Below are 23456 nucleotides of genomic sequence, written 5' to 3'. Positions count from 1 at the left end.
CTCCTTTCTAGGAATTCCTTTTGGAGTGATGAGACCTTTTGGCTTGTGCTACTGTGTGCCATACAAACGGCAAGGGATGTGTGCCAGCAGCAGGGTTAGGAATGACGTAAAAGAGCAGCTCTGGGGGAGGAAGAGGAGTTTGTAGGGCAGTGTAGAAGGATGATTTCATGGTGATGCTGGACTCCCTGCTTATCTCCATGCAGAACCTGCAGCATGAATTGGGGTAAGTTTTTCTGTGGGATTTGTGGATTGATAATCTTGTCCTGGTCCTGCTCTTGGTGCATGGTGTTTCAGAGAGCACAAGGGTCAGGTAACGCTACTGCATGTGGTGGCACCAGTCCCCTCAGCTGGTCCAAAGGAGATGTGGTGGTATTGAAAGGACAGAAGCCACAAATATAAATGGCTGGGCATTGCAAGGTTTCTTGCCAATCCTAACCTTTTCTAAGGGCTTGTTAATTCAAAACATTTTGAATATATTTGACATCTTTTGCTCCTGCTGAAGGACTTTAAGGCCTATTCTGTGGCTCACAGGAGAGAGAATGGGCTTTGAATTTTAGCCATGAGTGTTTAATCTTTGATAAAACGTCTGGTTTGGATGTGAATTTTTGGTGCTGTGCCTTCTGCAACTGCAGAGGTTGGACCCAGCTGCTTGAAGTTAGGCACACATAGACACAGACCTTAATTCCTTCAGTGGGACTATTCCTTTAGACAACACCTTCATTCAAATACCCTGTGGTGTTTTGTGTTCCACTGTGACAGTTCTGAACGCTCTGCTTGCAGTGTTTGCGTGTCTAATGTGATGGTAGTTATGAATCCTTCAACATTGTCGCTCAAGTGGGCTGGAGTCTCTTTGTGTCCTTTTACTCTTAAAATTCCCTAAGATGGAGAATAATTTATCAGCTTCAGTTGGGATTTTCAAAGATTGTCTGAAACTCATGTTACTGTTCTTTTGAAAATGGCTTTAACCGAATTACTTGTAACTATCCAAGAGGATAATACTCTGACTGGTTGGGGCAATCAAGAAGCCTTAATTAGCTCTTTGGGAAAAAAAAAAAAAAAGAAAAGCTATGTCATTGCTATATCACCCTCATTAGTTCAATCTGGCAGCATTTAACTGGCACGTTTATGTTTCTGATTTACATATATTTCCCATGGTACAGAGCGATGTAACTTGCAATAATAATAATAATAAAAAAGTTAGGTTACTCCAGAGGGTCATTACATGAGAGATGTGGTTATAGAAAAAATGTGAAGAATATCCTAGTATCTTACCGTTGATCTTGGTTTATTACTGCAGTACTTAAAATACAATTAAATGTGTATGTGCACATGCCACACTTTTTTCTGTCATTAGCCTTGCCCTCATTTAAATTCTGTGGGTAAGCAGGAACACATTACTGCTTTAAAGACACCCTTATTTTTGGAGGATAAAAATGGCAAATGTAAGCTCTTCTCAAGTACCATGCTAAAGCTGCCAGGTATGTAATCTCCAGAATGCTAAAAGCGTGTTGTGAGCCCCGGTTCAACTGGTCTTTAGACAAACTTCTTGCTGGAGTCAGCTGGAGGTTTTGCTTATGATCTTGAGTGAAGCAGAGTGATTTTTTTTTTTTTTTCTTTTTAAAAATCTTAATTACAATGGCAATTTTGGCCCAATCGGTACTTTGTTCTAAAAGAGATATGAAGTCTTTATGTAAAGATATATTGAATCTTTTTCACTATTAAAACAAAAAAAAAATAAACCAAAGCTTTCATAATCTCCTCTAATGAGTAAACAAATATGAGTTGACCATTATCCATCACATGCTTCACTGATTTAGAGTTTGAAGTGATTCTATAGGTAGAGTCTTGGTGTAGCGCTGAATTTTCTACTTCCTTGCACAGCTTTCCCCTATCCAAGAGGTGTTTCCAGGAGTGGAAAGGAGATTGAAAAATAATGTGGATTTCTTTTTTTTTTTTTTTTTTTTAAACAAGAATTAAAAATTATTTTTAGACTTTGTGCAGAAAGGGCAGGGTTGAATTGCACAGGTGATCTGAGGAGGCTGCAGCAAATGGAGGTGAAGGTCTGGGGCGGGAGAGGGACAGCTCTTGGTGCTTTTGGTGGGTGGTGATAGGACAATCAAAACATTTGGAAATATATGTTGTATATAAAACTGTAAATGGCCCAACTAATGCTTGCACATTCCCTATTATATATCTTATAAGCAGTGCTCTGTGTGTGTTAAAAAGGGGAAGACACCGGGGAATCAGTTTCAGGTTGAAAACACAAGAAGCTGAGAAGGAATTTGTAAGTTACTTATCCGATGTGTATTAACCAAAGCTCCTGGAAGTGGAGGAAGGCAGGTGACTGGTCTTTCTGAACCGATACTACAGTGTTGAAGATGCAATCTGTCATATTTGAATGTAATATAATTATTCAAGATGGTATTCACTCTTAAAATGAATATGAAGGACTTTCTTACTGCATCAAAAGCAAAACATATTTTATTTGCAGTGCAACTCGTGGTGTGACGGTTACGCAGGAGTTCACATATTTATTTGCAATGGCTGTTTCCCTGCTCTCCTTGTCTGTTTGCTGGTTACTGAGGATCTTGGCCCTGCTCTGATTTCCCGGTGCTGTGATGGCTAGGAGATCCCCCAACTCACAGCCTCCTTTGCAGAAGAGCCACCAGCACCTTTATCTCCTCTCTCCAGGGAGTTCTCTTTGAGGAAAATCTGATCAAACCACTGTACTGCATCATAAGCCCCCATCACTCTTGCAGTTCACTCCCCTGGCTTGATGGCATCTGGAAGGAACTGAAAGATATTTTTTCCCTTTAATTTGAACAACTTTCTGCTGTCTGTAGAAATGAGCTCAGCCTTTTTTTTTTTTTTTTTTTTTTTTTTTTTTTCTTTTCCCCTCCATTAAACTTTTCCTTTGCCCCTTGACTTAGCTTCCTCAGATGTAGGATGCTGTGGCTATTTCTCTGCTGCTCTTCCAGCTGTGAGCAACATGAGCTTGCTTGTGAAAACCTGCCACTGGAGCTGAAAACTGACCAGTAAGTGGCAAATCGACTAGATTTATCAACAGTATAGCATCTATATTAAGAGAGAGCCTCTAGTAATGGTGTAGTCCGTCTCCAGTTAATTAAGATGCTGTGGGTTTGGGGAGTTTCTAGATAAAGCTGCAAACCTTGCCGAAGCAAAACAGATGAATCTTTCCATCCGAGTGCTTTTTTCCGCAGTATTTATTTTTTTATAATGGCCAAGCCTGATCTAAGCAAGCAAGCTCCTGTGAAATTAGCTACTGTTTGCTCTTCCCCAGCCATGCTTACCCTTTGCAAAGCCACAGTATAAACTAATTAGGGATTTACTATTTGGAGAAAGTTATGATAAGTTTGCCGACAAGGGCATCGCCTAATCTCATTGCACACACGTCAGCGACTATACATGTGTGAAATTAAGTGGATTTTTGCTGATTCCTGCAGACTGCCTGTTTTTATCTTGAGACAACATTTCCAATCATAAAATGCATTAACATCTGCTATCCGGGGCTTACTGTAATATGTGTAACACCAGCAGCAATTCTTTGATATCACCTTCAAATGCATTGTTAAGGGAGATCACAGAAATGGCTTTGATAGGCTACACGATTTACCTGGGAGAAGGAAAAGCTGATAGGGAAAATAATCCTGCAAGGTTTTGCTTCAAATAGAAATGGTATAGATGGATCTGGTGCCTTGGCTGGCAGTAGGAGCTGGTCTACCTGAGGGCATTTTGTTCCTTTAAACCAGTGTTAAGTGAAATAGCCTGTGCAGACCTTGGAATCAGACACACACCTGCATTTGGGAGGATGATGGGAGGTTTGAAGTGATAATAATGCAGAGTAGGGAATATTTAAAAAAAAAAAAGCCAGTAAACCAACTACCCTCTATGCAGTGAAGAGAGAACATCTCCAGTTTTAAAACCTAAGCCTACTTTTTCTCTGGGTCACAATAAAACAATAATTGTTTAGCTTCTACAGGATTTGCTGCAGGGATGATGTGACGGTGGTTAAAGCACCAGATACACGTGGCCAAGAAGACTATATTCAGTTTATTCAGCTATTTTTGTAATGTGTTTACTTTGTACTTCTAAAGAGATTTCCAACTAGTTGAAGCTTTCTGGGCTTTGAGCTGAAGCACAACTTTGAAGGCAGTAATGTCCCATTGGGCAAGAGTAAGAATAATAAAATACAGAGTTTGTCACATCTGTCTGAGCTTAACTGCAGGTAGGCCCAATAAAATGACTCCTCTGGCAGCGAGCAATCACTTAGTGAAAGCACTGCTTTTGCTCAGCTGTCATAGTAAATGCCATTAAAGCACTGTGCAACAACAGTCTTGTGGAGCACAACCAAGATGGGCTTCTCAAGGACATCAGCGGACGTGCTGCGTCCTCTGCGTGCTGCTGAGCACAGCCTGCCCATGCTGATGCTGCCTTTCTCATTAGGGATGCTCCAGGGCACCATCTCCTCCATCCCTGTCTTGAGCTGCTCCAGTTCTAAGTGCAGCAGCTGAAGGATTCTGCTGCACCCAAAACATGGGGAGTAGGGAGGGAGAAAAAAAAACCAAACAAACAAACCAGGTTTTCCTTCCTCTTGAATCATCACATCCCATTTCAGTCTGGAATCCCACTACAAAACTCTTTTCAGATCTGTGTGTGTTCTGCACTGTTGAGTAGAGATCTGTATTCAATTTTCGGAGAGTAGAAGACATTAGGAATGGTGCTGCAAAGCCTTGGGTCTGAAATAGCTGTGTGTGGAGGGATGTATACAAAATAGAGGTGATTGATTATTATCTGGTGGTTGGTATATAAGTATTGATTATTTCTGTTGTATCTTATTTCTATGGAAATACTTGTAGAGGGAGGGGATTTGCAGATCAGGAGAGGTTCAGTGGTATTCCAGGCGAAGGCTTTCCTCTCTCTGGGGTTTGGAGAAGGAAAGGCAAGAAAAGTGAGAATTAGCTGAAACCTACAATTCTTCCCTATTAATTAAACTGAATCTGTATGATCAGCTAAGTTATGAGGTACATGAAAGAAGATGGTGAAAACATCCAGTTAAGACTGGACAGACTGAACATGCGATTTATGTAGTTAACCTTATGGATGTTAATGAATATGTAGTTTGTGGGCAACAAAACAAAGCCTTCTCCTGTAATGGGCTAATTGGGATTGCTGAGGCTGTTGCACACTGAGCAAAATAACTGGGCTGTGAGCAAGGTGCTGAGTTTTGTATATTTGCCCTGAGATATTCAAAGCACAGAAGAAAATCCAGGGAAATTGCAGGGCAGACTGGCTTAATCAGAAGTCCCTGCTGCAGCAATCAGGATCAAATGAATAGTAATTGTGTTAATCAGCTTGTGAACTTTTATGCCATGTTCATAATTTCAAATATCATCAAATCCTGTACGGTGAGTGGCTTGCTGCTGATATAATGAAAATGTTGTATGTGGGAGGAGGTATTTGTTTTGCAGTAAGCTAGTTTCTCTTTTTCCTCTAGCAGCTTTTGTAGAAACCTTGGATGATTTTATTTTTTTTTTTAAATTTTTAAAATAATTTAAAGTTGTAGAAATCTTCCGAAGTGCAAGTCTCCAGTCTCCATCCTACTTTTCAGGAAGGGGGTTATTTTTTGGTGCCTCCACTGAAGGACTACTCCCCTCTGTAACTGGGCAGCACATTAATCAGCTCTGTCAACAATGCATCTACCTCAGGCAAACCTTCTTGTATCTTCAGGCCAGGTCCCCTAAGGGGATTTTGCTCTCCCAGCTGTGCTGGTGCCCGGGGGTGACTCTGCATGGAGGTGAGGTACGAGTTTCCCACAGTTGAGACTTTAAGCAATCTGCATCTTCAAGAAAGTTACTTGAGAAAACAGGAGAACCTCCAGGATCCTGCTTCATATTGACTTCCTTAAAGCTGGAGCTGAGCTTGCGGAGCTCCTGGTGGGTTGGGTGCTATTTTGCTGAAGCAGTCAACGAAGCCTTGCAGATCAACAAGAGGGTTATTTTGTCAGCGGCAATTAAGGTATTGCATTCACCTCACACCTGGGGAAGCAGCACGGCCCAGGGCTGAGCTTCCCAGCTGGTTGCAGGTCAGGTGTGGGAACCCTGAGCTGTTATTTCCCTATGCTGCTGGTTTTTTGTTGTGTTTTGGTTTTTTTTTTTTTTGGTTTCCCTGCGCCCCCCCCCCCCCCCCCCCCCATAAGTGCTCTTTCTCCTCTTGTCTATTGCATGTGTGAGCTCTGCAGGGCTTCTGAGCCCTAACCCAGGAGCAGCCGTACTTGCAAACAGTTGTGCTGTGATGGTCTTGTCTCTCCTGTCTGTATTTGCATGTTTGCTTTCTTTTTTCTGGTATAAGTTTTTCATGGGCAGTGTTTTGCTACTAATAATAGTAAATAGGAGCAATGGATATGCCTGAAAGGACCGAAAGAGGGTGTAGTGATTGGAAATGCCCAATGCCATGGTGTAGTACAACAAATTTAGAATCATGGAACGGTTTGGTTTGGAAGGCACCTTTAAAGGCGATCCAGTCCAACTCCCCTGCAAGAAGCAGGAACATCTCCAACCAGATCAGGTTGCTCAGAGCCCCCTCCAACCTGGCCTTGAATGTTTCCAGGGATGGAAACAGGAGGTGAAATTTCTTTACACGTTCTTGTCTCTTTCTAATCACAATATACACATAACTTGCTAACAGACCCAAATCCTCCTTGCAGTAGTAGGTATAGATGTCCACTCTTCATCTGGGACCCTCTGCCTCCCTCCTGAAAAATTGCAAGGCAAATAAGACAAAGCCAGCATTTAAAATAATCCTTACCTTCCTGAAGTCAGACAGAGAAATAGAGACTCACACCTGTTTAAAGTCAGGCTCTGTCAAAGTCGAAAGGAATTTTGCTTCAGTGGAAATGGAGTTGATCCAAGTGTAGAATAGGAATGTAGGAGAAAAAAAAAGTGGGTGCAGGGAACATCAGGGAGAGCAAAGGATGAAATTGTCTTTGAAAAGTAAAACTAAATTTGGACTCCAAGTAGCCTGGATTCAGTTTCTGCCCCTGCTCTGTTTCCTTTGACAATTTGAACAAATTACTTAAGCTATTAATTAGGGTACATTCAGGTTATGAAACATACATCTAAGAAAGCCGAAAGATGGTGTGGTGGTGGTGGTTGTTTTTTATTTTTCTCTCTTTAAATGTGCTTATGCCTTGCAGCACAGGGCCTGGATTCCTTGGGAGCTTTCAAGTGTATCCAAAACACAAACGCAGCCTGTGTGCTGGCTTTTTTGCGTGTTTTTTTTTTTTTTTCTTAAAGGTCATACATGATATATGCCATAACTGGGGAGAAAGGGTCAGAAACAAGCAGCAGGGGCAGCCGTGATCACATCTCCACATGGCCACATCAATTAAAGCTGCTAGCGTTAGCACGGGCTGGCGAGTGGCATCAGCACCCACAATTCCTTCAGAACAAGGCTGACAAAGTCATTTTATTGCTAATGTCTCATCTTTATGGAGAGATGTCTATGGCAGTCTTCCCATGCCTGGATTCCTGTCTAGCAGCGTAGGAAAGAAATAGCTCATCTCTTGTCCTACATTGATTAATACTTAAAAATTATGTGATTCTTTCTGTCTGATGCCATAGCTAAATTTCAAAATGCTTATCTTGGTCTGATTCACTTGTCTGAGTGTTGTCCTCCCTCAGACAATGGTGCTGTAAGACCTGGAGTTTGGGCACAGGGAGGAGGCACTGTTTAGCTTCCCAGTTTCCTGACCCCTCATATTGGGAAATGGTATTCCCTTCGTTTTCCTGACAGGAGAACAGGGCTCTTTTGAGGTCTTCCTGGAATCACTGCAGCAAGCTGTGATGTGAATAATAGATGACATGAAAATCCCTGCCCAGCGCAGAGAGAATACAGCATGGTCATTTTTCTTTCACACCAAGACGCTGGATGTGTGCTGAAAGCATGTAAGCAGTAATCTGCAATTCAGAAAAAAAAAAGCCTGATAAGAAGAAATAAAAGCTCTTGTACCTTGCTATCCTCTAGCTGGAGATAGCAGCATGCAATCTTTCAATTCTGACAAGTCTTCCTCTTAGAGTCTGTCTTTATTCTCCTGTGTTGCAGAGAACCAACAGCCTCCCTTTTGCATCTGCGCCTTTCTCATTCCCCTGAGCGCTCAAGAAAACCTGCTTGCAGTGCATAACCTGATCCATGAAGATACAATTCCAGCTTTTGAGTTTGTCTCCAGCCTCATCCCATTGCCCCTCCAACCCCACGGAGTCTCTGCCTTGAGCAGAGCTGGATCTGTCATCACCTTTATGGGTTTGCTCCTTCCCTTAAAGCAGGTCTTGGTGTTGTAAGCCCCTGCCCTTAGGGGAATGCCCTTCAAGGAAGGTATAGAGATTTTTTCTGAATATTTTTTTAGTCTTTAATGATGGACTCATGCTCACCTGGTGGGAGACCCTTTCCTATCACCTTATGAGATTTTCTTCTGATCTTCCTAAAGTTTTGGGGGTTTTTTTTGTGGTTTTTTTTTTTTTTTGTTTTTGTTTTTCCTGGCTTATTCTTCTCACACTGACATGGGTTGTTTGTTTTTTCATGCTCCTCTCCCCCTCAGGGTGTTCTGTGACCCAACCATCTATCTTTCTGTATTTTCATTTTAGTTTGTGTTTTTCCTCCTTTGGCATCTTCGCTTCATTACACACACTGTTCATGTTCCCTCTGTGTCAGATATCTCCTTCATATTCTGTGCTATTTTTAATCTTTTCCTTATAGATCACCTTTGCCTACTTAGTAATTTATTTCAGCATTTCTAATTCAAAAAATGTCTATCTTTCACTTTACATTTTAAAATTAATTTAATGTACTTAGTTTGGTGCTGTCTGGAACTCCACAGCAGAAGAGTTTAGGTGAAATTGCTAAAGAGAATTCATCAGAGAACGAGAAAGAAGTATCTTCACTTCTGAAATACAGAGATAGCCTTAGAAAAAGTTGTGTTAGATCAAGTTATAAAGTCTATTTACTTTGTTCTTTTCTCTCACTCCTCGTTTTTGAGAGCAAGTGGAAAAAAGGAATGTGTAAATGAAATCGGTATTATTCATCCCTCTTGGTTAGGGTAGGTTTTTTCCTTGTTAGCCCAGAAGGTCACAAGGATAGAATGGAATATAAATGACACTAAAAATGTTTAGATTTCATCAAATTTAAACATGTATACTTAATATGCTGTCTTTGATTAGACTCTACATTCCCAAACTTCCAAAGCAAATCAGGTGCTCTGCGCGGCAGACCTGTGAGAGAGAGATTAGTGACATTTAAAAAGTGACTGTGTGGTGGCAAATACATTCTAATGATGACCATAAGTCTTTTGTATCTATTCATGAATTCATGGGGCTAGAGTTGTGCATTGAGAGAGAACCCTAGGGATGATAAACAGAAACTTAGAAATGCTGAAATATGAAATGCTAATGAGGTTCTTTAACCTGGGGCTTGTGTCAGAGCCTCCTTGCTTACCTGGCTGGTGGCTCACTGAAGGCATTTCAAAGGATTTCTCTCAGCAGGGTAAAGTAGGTTTGGGGTTGGTTTGTTACCATTCAAAGTGGTGGTAGCCTTCAGGTAAATTATATTTCGGCACATAGGAAAGTTTAATTTGCTGAGTTTTGGCAATCTCTCTAAATGACTTGTTTCCTCTTTCTAACTATACCTCAATCTCTACTTGTGTTTTCCTGCTGAATGAGCCATGCTACATCCTTCCAAATGGCTTTTCAACTGGAGGATCTCCTTACAAATGCTTCTATTTGGAGGCTGTGGGGCAGCCCTAGTCCTGAGACCCGCTTGCTAAGACCTCCCATGGCCTCACATGGTCCAGCCAGGATGGGCAGGGCTTGCTGAGTCCTGTCATGGTGCTACTTTGTCACCTGTGTCCTGTCCCCTCCAGGTAGCGGTTGTCTCTCACCTGTGAGAGAGGTCAAATGCCTAAGTTGACCCCACAGTCTGGGCCTCAAAGTTGTCTCATCCCTGGTTTACTGGATTCCTCCTTTCTGTTTAAGGATTCTTGCTGTTTCTGGTCTGGGGTCAAGCCTAGAGGACCAGTGTATGCTTTATCTTCTGCTGCAGACTTATTCTGAGCAGCCCTTTGGGGGCCCTGGAGATGGTTGTGGAGGGTTAATTTTCTTTCTGGTCTGGTGACTGATACGGAGATACTGTCTGAAGGGGAACTGAAATGTTCCTCTTAGACTGGGAGAGGGGTTAAGACATCATAGCCCATCTCAGGATGGTTGTCTTTTAACACAGCTGGGAAAGGAAAAATATTTTCAAGACGGAACTCATTGCATTGCCAACTTTGTATCTAAATATATCCTGAAGGACAAGCAATGAAGGTGGCAGCTAAAGGAAACTGATAACAAGATTTAAATTTTTTTCCCCTAGTTCTGCTACTGAAAAAATAATGAAGTATAGGAGTGGCTAGAATTAAGGAAAAGTTCATTCAGTGATCATTTTGGGGAAGTGTGGGGAAAGACACTAGTCTTAGGTCTAGTCTCAACAGTCTATTCTTTTTCCTATGATTGTCCTAAAGCAACCCATTACTACTTTCAGAACTGAGCTGGGCGTTTTATTAAGAAGTAGAACTTTGCCTCTGTATATACTTTGTCATTCTAGAAAAGCTTTATTCAGAGTAATTTTTAAGTTAAAAGCCTGGAACTGATTTTTAAAGTACAGACAATTTTTATTTACTATATATAATTACTAGGATGTCTAACACTAAAACCCTGGTTCTTTTATATTTTGTTAGTTCTTAGCTTATTAACTTCTAAGATGAGTTGTGTGACCAAAATAGTATTTTTCACATCAATATTAGTTGCTAGTGCACAAAGTCTGAATTCAAATCTTCCGTGGCTTTTTCACTTGGTAGTCTTCTATAGCACTCAGAGAATGCTAATGACCTTACAACTATAAAGTCCCTAAGTGTGTATTTCATGGTTATTGGCACATAGTATATTTTATATTACTTTTAATTGGTCAAATTTTCTTAGGTATTTTGGACTGAAGCTGAGAAGATTCAGCTCTGCACAAATCTATTAAAGTGGCTGCAGTTATATACATAATTGATCCGTCAGCTGGGAGTTCAGTGTTGATCATCAGAACAGATCATAAGTCCTCCCTCTGTCATATGTAATTTGCTTTTTCCAATTACATAATGTCATTGTTATAATTAATTAATAGCACTAAACATTGATTTTTGCTTTAGTCATTACCATTCTCCCTGCTTCTCTTTTCAAATGAGGTTTGGAGTTATTGTAGTGGTGAGTAGGACCTGTGAGGAACAGAAGATGGCATTTATGTGTCAGCTATGACAAACCTGACTTATGCCCACTGCAGTGTGGCTCTTTAGCTGAGATGGAATGTGAAGCCTGTGGCAAAGCTGGGACTAGAAGAAAGGCGCTCCAGCCAGCACATCTCTGCTCTGAGGAAGGCTCCTTCTCTTGTCTGCATGCTAGCTGTTCAAAGAGTCACAAGGACTTGGCCTCCAAACACACTGTGACCTTTTGTAAGAGCAGAAATCCTTTTCCCATCCTGTCTTCTACCTGCAGGCTTTGTCTGCAAAGTACCTCGTGTCCCACCTTCTGCAAACTTTTTGGAAGACCTAGCCATTCTCTGCACATTCGTGGGCTGCATGCTGCATGGCAGTATGTAAAGCATACTGTAAGGTAGTATGCATGGCTCCCCAGAAATTCAGAATTACCCACGGACTTACGCTGTGCACATGAGGTTTTCTTGTCTTTGGTTTCTTGCACTTGTTATTACAGGGAGAAATGCTGTTGCAGAATGGAAAGCCCCGGTGAATCAATCATGATGTTTTGTGGGGATGTCAGTGGGTGAAGCTGGATGTGAGCTCACTACATTTTATGGAAGATAATTAGTGGTGGAAGACAATTAATTCTAGACGTGGTTTCATTGCTTTCCCTTTCAAAGTTCTTGCTATATTTGGACTTGGCTTATTGAGTCAACAGGTCATGGTTTTATAGACATAACTGCCTATGACTGGTGTAGGAATTGGTGTAGACAAGTAGGGGCTCACTGTCTGCAACAAGCAAAGCAGAGCCCAGAGGAAAAGGGTTGAAAGGTGAGGCTGTAATACATATGAAGCAAGTGTCTTATGTCTTGCACAACAAGATCCTTCTGTGTGTGAATTACAAATGTTCTTTGGAAATTCTGGAGAAGGACCAGGGAAGTGAAAATTTACAGATGGATGGAAAGTGCTGGGGTAGGGGGGAAGGGTTATTTTTATATGAGCAGTAACCGTATTCTCAATTTCACTGTCGAATGGTCTGGTGATCTTAGCAAGTTTATAGTTCAGGTGGGTACATGTGAGCTGTTGTTTAAGAAGCCTGCAATGAAATACGCTAGAAAATGAGATGTTAGCGGAGTCCAAATGAAGTAAGTTAAATTGTTCTACTTACTGAGGAATGACTTAACGTTAAGTAAGGACATGCCTACCACCAAGAAGTTAGTTTCTTGGACCTGGAATGGGAAAGAGCGAGGAAGAGAGAGAACTCTGACTGCAAAACACAAAAAAGCAGTTTAATATTGCAGCTATGACATATCCGCCATTGTACATGTTAATCAAAAAACATGAGTTGCTCTAGGACTTATGAATAATTCAGGCCACTGAGAGGAGGCCATTAGACGCTGACCCAACACAAGCCTGGTCCCATCAATCTCTGTTTCTGAAGGAAGTCCAGGCAATAGCAGCATCCTTTTGAAAGAAGCAAGGCAAGACACTTTTGATTTGCAAGCTAAAGTGGCCCTCAAGTAAAAAATTAATTCCAACACAAAATGACATGTGAGTTTTATTAAGTCAGCTTCGTCTAGCCTGCATTATTTAATAGTATGAGCTACTCTGACCTCTGTGAAGAGTTAAGCTACATGAGCAGAATAAAGTATGCTTCAGCTTAGCTCCAGAAGTCAGTCAGGAGTTAAGGTAGAAACAATCTGGCAAAGCTGGAGTTATCTACTATTTATGTTGTGGAATGACAAGCAGGTGAAATGTAAAAGCTCAGGTCTAGCTAAGTGTTGCAAATAAGATCAGGTGCTTCGTTTCAGTACATTTGGCTAACATCAGCTCTGGAAAAGCTACAAGAATAGATTTTCCTGGGAAGAGGGGAAAGAAGAAGAGAGGGGAGTGGGACAAAATACCCTTCTGGTAGCTTTTTGGCTCTGACTGGGGTAGGAAACTTGCCAGAATCTATTCTTTCCTCGTATTTTCGAATTTGTTCTAGAGATAAGTAGGAAAGCTGCAGTTGGGAAAGCAGAAACATGTACACAAACACAATGAGGAACTGAATTTTTTTTTTTTTCTCCCCCCATACTATTAACATCAGAAGATTGCAACATTTGTTGTCAGTCCAGAAGGGATTGGGTACTTCCAAAGCTTTGGAATGAGAGTGCCGCATCTAAGACTGGCCAATAGCTGGGAGATATTTTCACCTGATGTGGAAGATAGAGGTTTTGGTGACAGCCATTAGCTATATAGGATGCATTTCCAATTGTTTCCTAATTCCTGGATTTGACTAGAAATCTTGCACTTGATAATTCTTCCTTGACAAGAGTGTCATTAAAACTGCTATATCCTGGAAAACAATAGTTTTAGCAGCTGTTCTTTTTCTGCTGAGGAAAAAATGAATATTTAACTTTTTCTTTCTTGAGAGTAAAGATGTGTGAAACTTATTTCCAAGTTTTTCCCCTAAAAACATTCATTTTGCTGGTTTATTTTGACTGCAAATATTTTACTTCATAAGTTCTCAAAGTAATGCTCCAGTGTGATGTTTCAAGTAGACATTTGATTTTAGAATTGTCTATGCCTTTTTTGTTGTTACAGGTTGGAAATAGAAAATCTGTTCTTGCCGATGAACTGATTTTTTTTTTGTGTGTGGTGTGGGTTGGTTGTGGTTTTTTTTTTTTTGTAGGTTTTTTTTTGTTTGTGGTTTGTTTTTGGGTTTTTTTTTTTTGTTTGTTTGTTTTAACCTTTTCCATTCAGCCAGGAAAGTGGAAAATCAATTATTCACACAATTCTATTTGAGTGAAGGCTTAGGTGAGGTTGGTTCTTACTTTACCCTGCCGTCGCAATTATTTTATAATATATGCAAATTCCCTTTGGCTCTTTGGTGCTCTGATAGTCTAGTCTGTCAAACCTTGGTGCCTAATTGCATTTAAAAACTCATCAAGCAAATCAGATGCAATTCTACCCTTAACGGTTCTAATTGTTGAGCAGGCTTGCTCAATTGTTACAGACCCCTCCTTTGATAGTACTTGTTTTCCTTCTTTTCCTACAGATAAGGACTTTATAGTGCAACTTGGCTCCTAAGAGCAGAATGTAAGGCTCTGGTTGTTTCCCTACCAGAAAAGTGTAAACTAGACTCCCTAAGAAGACCAGGAAGAGATGCAAGGCTTCATGAGATGTCAGCTGGAAGCCTATGCTGAAGGCCCCAATGTGTGCTGTTGAGATGGCACAAAAAGAGACTTTGAGATCCAAGACTTTGAGGTCCAAGCTCCTACTTCTGGGCATAGGCCATCACTGCTTTCAATGAAACCACTTAAGAAAATATCTGAGCTTGAGGATGGGGCTCTGAGTCACTTGTTTCCTTCAGTAGTGAAACCACTTCCCCAGGGGCTTCAGTTTCGCAAGCCCAGCTCTACCCTGTTGATTAAGGAATCCCATGACTTGGACCACAAGAAGCTTTTCATTTATTTCGGATACAATTAAAGGCAAAGAAACTTAGTGTGTAATTTGCTGGCAAGCTGCACCCCCCACCTCCCTCCCATTACCCCCTAACCCTTATGCTTGTTTTCCAAATTTGGGTAATGATGAGACTCCAGGGAGATGTGAATTATAACTTGTCTGTGGCTTGGCTAATGAAGAAGAAACAAGCTTGGTTTCCATCTGGACTGTGGTTTTATTTATTTTCTTCCGTTTACTTTAAATAAAGGAAGCTGATTTTTTTTTTCTTTAAGCAATTATTGCAAAAGTAAATTAACCTGACTTTACTGGTAGTGAGAGTATGACTTCTGAACAGCCCTTGTCTAAATTAATACTTGTTGCTTACATAAAGTGTATTAACATCAGGAGAACATCTTCAAGATGTGCAGCACCTTGTAGAGTTAGGAGGGTTTGCTTACAGGAGCAGCTTGCTGAACGCTAGTGGTGCAAGAACTTTTTAATATATGACCTTTACCTGTATTTTCTTGCTAAGTGAGGTGTCCAAACAATTCCTTCTGTAGGGGAAGAAAAAAAAAGTGTTGTAAGTGTAAGGAAGATCTAGAACTGCAGCTGAAAGAAGTCCCTGGCCTTATAGGAGATTGGTTTTGCAGATACACAATGCTACATCAAGAAAAACCGATAGCTTCCTTTCTAATTTAGCTTCTTTCACAAGCTGAGAGCCGGGGCTAAATTCTTTGCCTTTGGAGGCTTTCCAGAAAGATAGAAGAGGCTGCAAGGGCCAGCATCTGATAAATGGAAATGAAAACACCACTTGAGAGACTAGCAGAGACAAAGTGTGGACAAGACCAAATAGCAGGAGTTAGGCGATTTATGCTATTTTGGGATTAACTTCTAACACTATAGGCTGCTATTCCTGGGCAAATGCCATCAGTTTGACATCATGTAGTTCTTCCTCAATCCACCGATGTGCTCTCCTGAGTGCTTAGGGGCTTTCCACATCTCCAGTGATTTCCCTGCAGTCTCCAGGAAGGCTTGTGGTGGCTTTTGGAGCACTGCAGTGAAGGATGAGGATCCCTTCCACGTTACAAAGCCTCAACGCCAGCTGTAATATTTTCTTAATCTTCCAACAAAATTAGAAATCAATTTGCAGCTAAGCTGTAGGAGACACAAAGAAGCAGTTGGACAGGCTTGTCAAGTTTTTCTTCTGCTTCCAAATGACCTCAAATCTTCACAATAAGTTTCCATATGTCTCTAGACCATGACATTAGAAAATGTATATATGGCTCTAGCATCAACAGGGATGGTGTGAAAATGAAGCTAGGGTAGAAAAAAAAGAGCTGTAACCTCCAAGTGGAAGAAAGTTTCCTATTCTGTTGTACACAGGAGCTTGGGTCTGTTTTCCCAGGGTGAAATTTATCCCTGGAGCATAGGAAGCCCACCAAAAATCCTACTGAGGTCCTATTTTGAGAAATCAAATGAGTCTTCTCTAAGCAGAAGACCAGAACACAAATTCCGTCTTAGAATCATAGAATAGTTAGAGTTGGAAGGGACCTTCAACGGTCATCTAGTCCAACCCCCCTGCAAGAAGCAGGGACATCCCTGACTAGATCAGGTTGCTCAGAGCCCCATCCAGCCTGGCCTTGAACGATTCCAGGGATGGGGCATCCACCACTTCTCTGGGCAACCTGTTCCAGTGCTCTACAACTCTCATTGTAAAAAATTTTTTTCTAATATCTAATCTAAACCTACCTCCTTCTAATTTAAACCCATTACCCCTTGTTCTATCACAACAGGCCCTACTGAACAGCTTCTCCCCATCTTTCCTGTAGGCCCCCTTGAGGTATTGGAAGACTGCTACCAGGTCTCCCCGGAGCCTCCTCTTCTCCAGGCTGAACAGCCCCAACTCTCTCAGCCTGTCCTCATAGGAGAGGTGCTCCAGCCCTCTGATCATCTTTGTGGCCTCCTCTGGACCCTTTCCAACTGGTCCATGTCCTTCTTGTGTTGGGGACTCCAGAACTAGACACAGTACTCCAGGTGGGGTCTCACCAGGGCAGAGTAGAGGGGCAGAATCACCTCCCTCGACCTGCTGGCCACGCTTCTCTTGATGCAGCCCAGGATGCGGTTGGCCTTCTGGGCCGCAAGGGCGCATTGCCCACTCATGTTGAACCTCTCGTCTACCAACACTCCCAGGTCTTTCTCCTCAGGGCTGCTCTCGATCCAATCCCCGCCCAGCCTGTATTTGTTCTCATTATTTGTCCCATTGAATGTTAGTAGGACTTGTTGAAAAATATTATGTTTTGCTTTTCTCCAAGTTGTTTGCTTTGCTGGAGGTAGAGGCCATTTCACTTCTAATTCAAAAGCTGCAGCGCACTCAACATGCGTGCTGCCTTGCAGTTATGCACACCCACGCCCTACACATAGTTTGGGGGATGGGAAGTGGGTTACTTTTGTTCTTTCTCAGATTTTTTTTTTTTCTTTAATCTAACACAAGACATGCAGACAGAGAGGACGCAGCTGTTTGAGCAGTAGAAAACTGAACATGTGCAGTAATGGACTACAGTAACGCATCCTGTCTCCCATCAGTCCTGTATGTATATTATGTCATGTTTGCTGCCTGCTTCTCTTAAAGGGATAAAAAAAGATATTCAGGAAGGAGCCATTTGTTTAGAGACAAGCACGAGGAACAACTGCCCTTCACTGCTGTCATGTCTACGAGGCCCCTCATGCATTGGATCAGATGTGAAGTCTTTCCTTTTTCTTTTCCCTTTTTTATAAGACTGCAAACACTTTGTCCTAGTTCAGTAACTGATATATTTCAATTCCTTGGCCTGGCTCCTGAAGCTTGCTAAAATATATAATCTTGTTAGATCCTGTTACACTGCTTTCTTGTTGACCATATGGTGGCAAAGTTCTGAGAAGGGAAATGGATTTAGGAAAGAAACAATGAGAATTGTTCCTGCTTCTGAATGATATACGGGGTTTACTTAGTTCCTACTGTTTCCTGAAAGGGCACTCTGGAGAGTAAATTGCTCTGTTAATGGTATCTAAAGACATGCGCCTAAAATAGTTTCTGTCCTACTGTTAATAAATAATCTGCAAACATGTCACACTTCTCAGCTTTTCATTATATTAGGGAGAATACAGAATTTTCAGTCCTGTTCCTGGGTGTGCATTTAATTTTATTTAGCTTCCCTCCTACACCAATAAATAGAGCTCTTCTCTCTTTTCAAGGAAAAAACTTCCATAGATCCATGTTCTTTAGACTTTTTTTTTAACCATAACTATCTGGTCCTCAAACCAGCCTGTGCCTCTTCTTCCTCTTTTTTTTATTTTAAAAATTTCTGGTTTGTTTTATTTTGTGTTTGTGGTTGTTTTTTTCTTGTGGTTGTTTTTTTTGTTTTTGTTTAACAAGCCTGAGAGGCATTAAAATAAACAATTTCTAATCTCTTGGAGTGAGGTCACAGGACTGTCTCAGACTCTCGGCTTCTGCTCCTTGATGAAATTAATCAGTGTGTGGGAACCGCATGTCCCATCACGAGCACATATTGGGTGAACCAAGACCAAACTGCTGTCGTTTTTTGACTTACAGAACTTGCTGACATTGAAAAAACGAACAGACTGAAAGCATGAGTGAGAAAGGGTATTATCTTCATCTATCAATGCTTCTGCTTGGAGTGCACAAACAGCACAGATGACAACATCTCATAGCTAAGGAGATTTTTGTTTTGTTACTGACACTGGTCTAGACTGAGTGACTTTCACCTGTTCCTGTGTGATCCTAGATGTGTAGCCACTCTACCCTGGAAAGATGTGGTTTGGCTTCCAGGAGTTGTTTAATTTCTCTTCTTCTCATCTTTGGTCTTTCATTCTTTGGGTTTTTCTCTTGCACTGTCCTTAGCCGTCCCTCTGTGACACCTCTGAACTGGCAGCAGATTTGGCAGGGAGCTTGGTCACAGAGGTGGTTTCACTTCTTGGTGTTCTTTGTTCCTGTCCCCTAAGCAGGACACATCCATCCACAGTGAGTTGGGAGTCACCCTGGAGCAAGCCTGTGGGTATGGCCATAGGGTCTGTGGGGGGCTGGGATGGCTGAATTCCTGGTTGTAGAGTAGGTTGGAAGAGATGGCAGCTGGAGTTCCTCTCGAGTTCTTAGCACTGTGTTATGTAATGTTTATATTTTAAAAAAAAAGCTTTTTTTTTTTTTTTTTTTCTGTAGCTGAAAAAGAACAGCACTTCTTACAGCTAAGATTTCCTCCAGAAGACAGTAAAACAAATTCTACCTTGAGATGAATAACAACCAGGCTAAAATTTTGGGGACTTTTTTTTTTTTTCTATAATTCTATGACTTGACCCAAAATTTTGCATTCATCTAGATAAGGATTAAACTGTCCTCTGTATGAATATCTATATGAATACTCTGGCTGATTTTACAATCTGATAAATAAGAACTGGACACAGAAGTCTCTTTTGCTTTTTTTCCTGCTGCTCCCTTTCTAAAAAAACAAACAAATAACCCTAACCATCTTCCTAAAAGATGGTTTAAATACGGCTGCCATCTGACTTTGCTTGCATTTTGTCTTCTCTGGTGTCATCACTGCTGAAAACTGATATCACAAGATTCCTCATCTTATTGCAGTCATGTGGAAAAGCATGTTCCAGTGACTGTGGCGGGGGAGAGCTGGGCCATCTTGCTCTGTTGCCGGTATTAACTGGTATCACCTTTAATCATCTCCATTTTATGCCTTAATTTTGCCTTTCAAAATGCCAGACGTGATCTCATCAGGAATCTCCTGTGATGTGTTTTGAGGCGGGCAATCCCAGCATGCGGAAGTCCTAACCGTTATTCTCCGCAGTAGCGCATTAGCTCCATAAACGCGCTGCCGGAGGGCACCAGCAAACCTTAGCAGAGCTCAAAAACCCTGAACACAGGGAGTCCACAGGGCTGCCTAAAGGCTTCTTGTACCAGCCACAAACCAGTATCTAACTGATGATTGTTAACCAGAAGCTTTTCTCGGGTAACTATCCATTCCTTGTGCTTTCCTCTGAAACAGTTCATCCTTGTTTCCAGAAGTGACAGGTATCCAGGGTCAGATGAGTTATCCGGCATGGCACGTCCCATGTGCATGGATGAAGCGAGCATGGGAAGATGTCTTGGAGTGCAATCAAAGTGAAAAAATGGAAATCAAAAGTTCTACCTCTTGCAGCTGTTGAAGCCACTACCTGGCTCTTCATCGTTAATCCCTCCCAGAGATAAAATGACTAGAGCCCTAAATGTTTTAAAAACAATTTACTGGCCTCCTTAGAATAATTAAATAAATAAAATCATCAGCCACACTCACCTCTCTGCTAAACTAGTTATAGTGAATCTACAAAGCAGAGGAAGAAATGGGATTTAGGAAACTGTCAGTTTTGCAGAGCTGCTGCTTTTTTTTTTTTTTTCTTTTATTTTTCTTTCCTTCCCTCATACTGTTTGCTTTTCCCTAGCATTGCCCTTTATACTGATGAATAAAGGATGAAGCCCCAGTGCTGGTTAGATTAGCATATGTCTCTTCATTTGGAGGGTTTTTGCCAAGGTAAAGCCCAGACTGACTTTATTATCTATACCGAGGCTTTCTGGTGAATGATCAGCATGCAGGATTTTTTGGTCCCACCTTGCCTTTAGAATGTACAGACTAAATTATCTTGTTATTTCTCAAAATATTTCTCATCTGACAGCATTTAGGATCTGATTGTCTTGAGCATTTTGAGATGCTGGACGCTACTCACCGGTTGCCGTTTACTTCAAAGTTTCTTAATGGGAACAGAGAACCTTTTATCTGAAGAGACCTGAAAAGTGCTTTGCAAATAGCAATTAACCTTCATGCCATTCCAGTCTGCTGTCAGCTGTTAACCTTGTAAGTGCTCTCCTCAGTCCTTTCCCTGTGTGTTCAGTGCCTGAACCTTGATTTAATACATGAGATGTTACCACAGTTAGTAATAATCCTCTCTTGACCCAGGTTGGAGCTGGAAGCTTGCAGGTCACTTCAGTTTATAACATAAAGGGAGGAAGAATGTTTGTGGACCCTAGGTGGATTCTGAGTGGAAAAGGGAAAGGATAAGTCAGGATTTGGCTTTTTTTTTTTTTTCCCCTCCCTCTTTTCCTATTCAAATGGATCTATCTCTCTAAGAGTTTCAATGTGTTAAAGGAGTTTTAAGGCTTTGCACGGCAAAGCCGTGATTGATCTCTGCAGTTGAGGCTTGCAAATCTCTCAGGGTGCTCTGGCTCGAAACAAGCTGCACTCTTGGTGAAATATTTTAAACTGATCAATAACTGCTCCTTTTGTTTATAATTTAATTACACTCTGAATAGTGGAAACGGGCAGTTGGGAGTTGAGCTGATATCTGTAAGTTTCTTCCTGCTCTGCCTTTGAGGAACATGACAAGATGGTAAGAAACATCACGCATCAGTCACAGTTGTTCCACCAAAATCATCAGCTGCACCAGGTCAAAAATTATGTTAACACTGTGGCCAACCAGTTTCCCAATGTGCATATCTCTGTAACATCTATTTATTAGCTGGGACGACGGCAACAGCTTTCCTGCCTCACTTTTGTTGTCTCTTCCAACACTAAAATGCCGTGTGATCTTTGAGATCTTCATCGGCCATTGAGCTTCTCCGCACCTCCATTTCCCAGTGCTAAAGCAGGGAAACAACAGTGACCTGTCTTTCAAGGGTGAGGCAAAGGTAGATCACTATCTGCAAATTACTTCTAGATTTGCAGATGAAAAGTGCTTTCCTTCTGTCACAAGCTTAGAGGCAAATTGCTTCTGTGCTGGGGTCCCGATCGGCTCATTTTGTAATAATCTACCAAGTTGCCTTGTGCAGTGTGTATATTTAGATTGATACAGATATATTAATTATTGCTGAAGTAAATGTGTTTGTACTAGCCACTGGATGTCCCATTTTAATTTTGTTATCACACCTCATTTAAAAAATATTACAAAATCAGTGTGGTGGTATTTTTTTTTTCTCGACCTCCCCCCACCCCAAAACCCCCCGCAGTCCCCAGGCTGCAAGGAGAGAACTTATTTTAGCATAGCATAAAAAAAAAAAGGGGATATCAAAGCAGGGAAGGATGACAGAGGTTATCCCTGTTTCTGGGACTCACATGTAGTTTTATTTTCCTCAGTACTCTAGAGATTTTTTTTTCATTCACTGAGGTTTATAAGAGTAATGGAAAGGTTTGGTGCTGATAGTGGGTTTAAGAGAATGGGTAAGTGTTAAATTAGAAAACTCACACTTCTGAAATAAGATTACTAGCAAGTCGGAGAAACTTGTACTGTTTAATGTACTCTGACGCGGGCAATTTAATGATGGCTGAGTGGCAGAGGGGAGAAGAGGAGCTGGTGTTTCTAATGACACATCTTAAGGAGCTGGGGATGGCAGTGGTGGGGTGTTCATGAAGGCCAGCCCTGCTCTAACAAGCTCCTGTTTCCTCCAAGTATTTAAATGCAAGCCATAATGCTAATAGCTGCTTATGCTCCTTTTCTGTTGCTTATTATCCTACAGGTAAAAGACACAAGGTCACTGAGCTGGGCTGTTTGCCCGGGAAACTTAATTGCAAAGTCTTTATTAAGAAAAAGAAAATGTTTAGAGCAATGTGTCTCTAGGAATGGATTACATTTTCTTCTAATTATCCAGAAAAATGAAAGCTGTGTGCAAGGGAATTACTGCAAGAATTAGCGTGAGATTATGTAATCACCCATTTTAACGAGGACTGAACTTACAAAGTGATTGTGGTCTACTTAAGAATTGCTGCCACCAGGGAATGAACTGCATCTTGCTTTTTGGGGGGCTGTATCTGCTACTGCCTGATTTAGCAGCTTGTCCTCTGTGCTGAGCTCAGCCTGAAAGGGTGAAGAGCATCCTCTGTGCAGCGACGTGAGCAGCACCCGAGTGGAGCTGCCATTTCACCACAGACCTTTGAAAAATTCATAGGCTGGCAGTCCAGGCTCATGTCTCTTTGAACCAGTGAAAGCCTTTGATGCTTTCAAAATCCTTTTTTCTAAAAATTCTGTTTCTTGCCTGTTCTGTTGTACCTCTTGGCTGATATCATAAAGGGCTGGTAAGGAATTGGGTGTCTATTCTATGCATGGGAAAACTGCAAGTGAGCGAACTGAGATTGCAAACTGAAATCAGATCTGTGGCCTTCACTTTAATGATTAAAAAAAAAAACTCATTGGAAAAACACGCACACAAACTTGACTTTCTACCTGTTTTCTAGGGGTGCCAATTAATGATTGCTCCAAGACTTTTTTTAACAATTTCTTCTTGCTCATTTTTGTTATTTCTCTTTAGACATCATCTTATCACTATTACTATCACTTTACCTCTCAGTAGTCCCTGTTCCTTGCTGTGGGCACACATGTGTATTGATTTTGCTGTTCTTGTGAGGACCATGTGTCAGTACGAAGCTGTTAGAGGGCCTGTTTTTCTCCCTGACTCCCTGGAATTTGCTCTCTGTTTTGTTGGGATGCTTCTCTTGAAGCACAGCTGTAGTTTTATGGAAAATCGTTCTCTTTGCACAGGTATTAATGAATTAAATCTTGCATATGTAATAACAAATTTTTAACTTCTAGACAAGGTATTTTATTCCCCAGGGTTTTATAACCCTGTTACACAGGTGCAAGAATTGGTTCGTATTTCAGGGAAACTTAGTCACCTCAGGGATTCATTATGTGTTACCTGCTAAATCCATCTATCTAG

This window comes from Chlamydotis macqueenii, chromosome 12 (genome assembly GCF_036417535.1).
Source record: "Chlamydotis macqueenii isolate bChlMac1 chromosome 12, bChlMac1.mat, whole genome shotgun sequence".
Lineage (NCBI taxonomy): Eukaryota > Metazoa > Chordata > Aves > Otidiformes > Otididae > Chlamydotis > Chlamydotis macqueenii.
The sequence above is the reverse complement of the archived record's forward strand: the minus strand, read 5'-3'. Positions refer to the sequence as shown.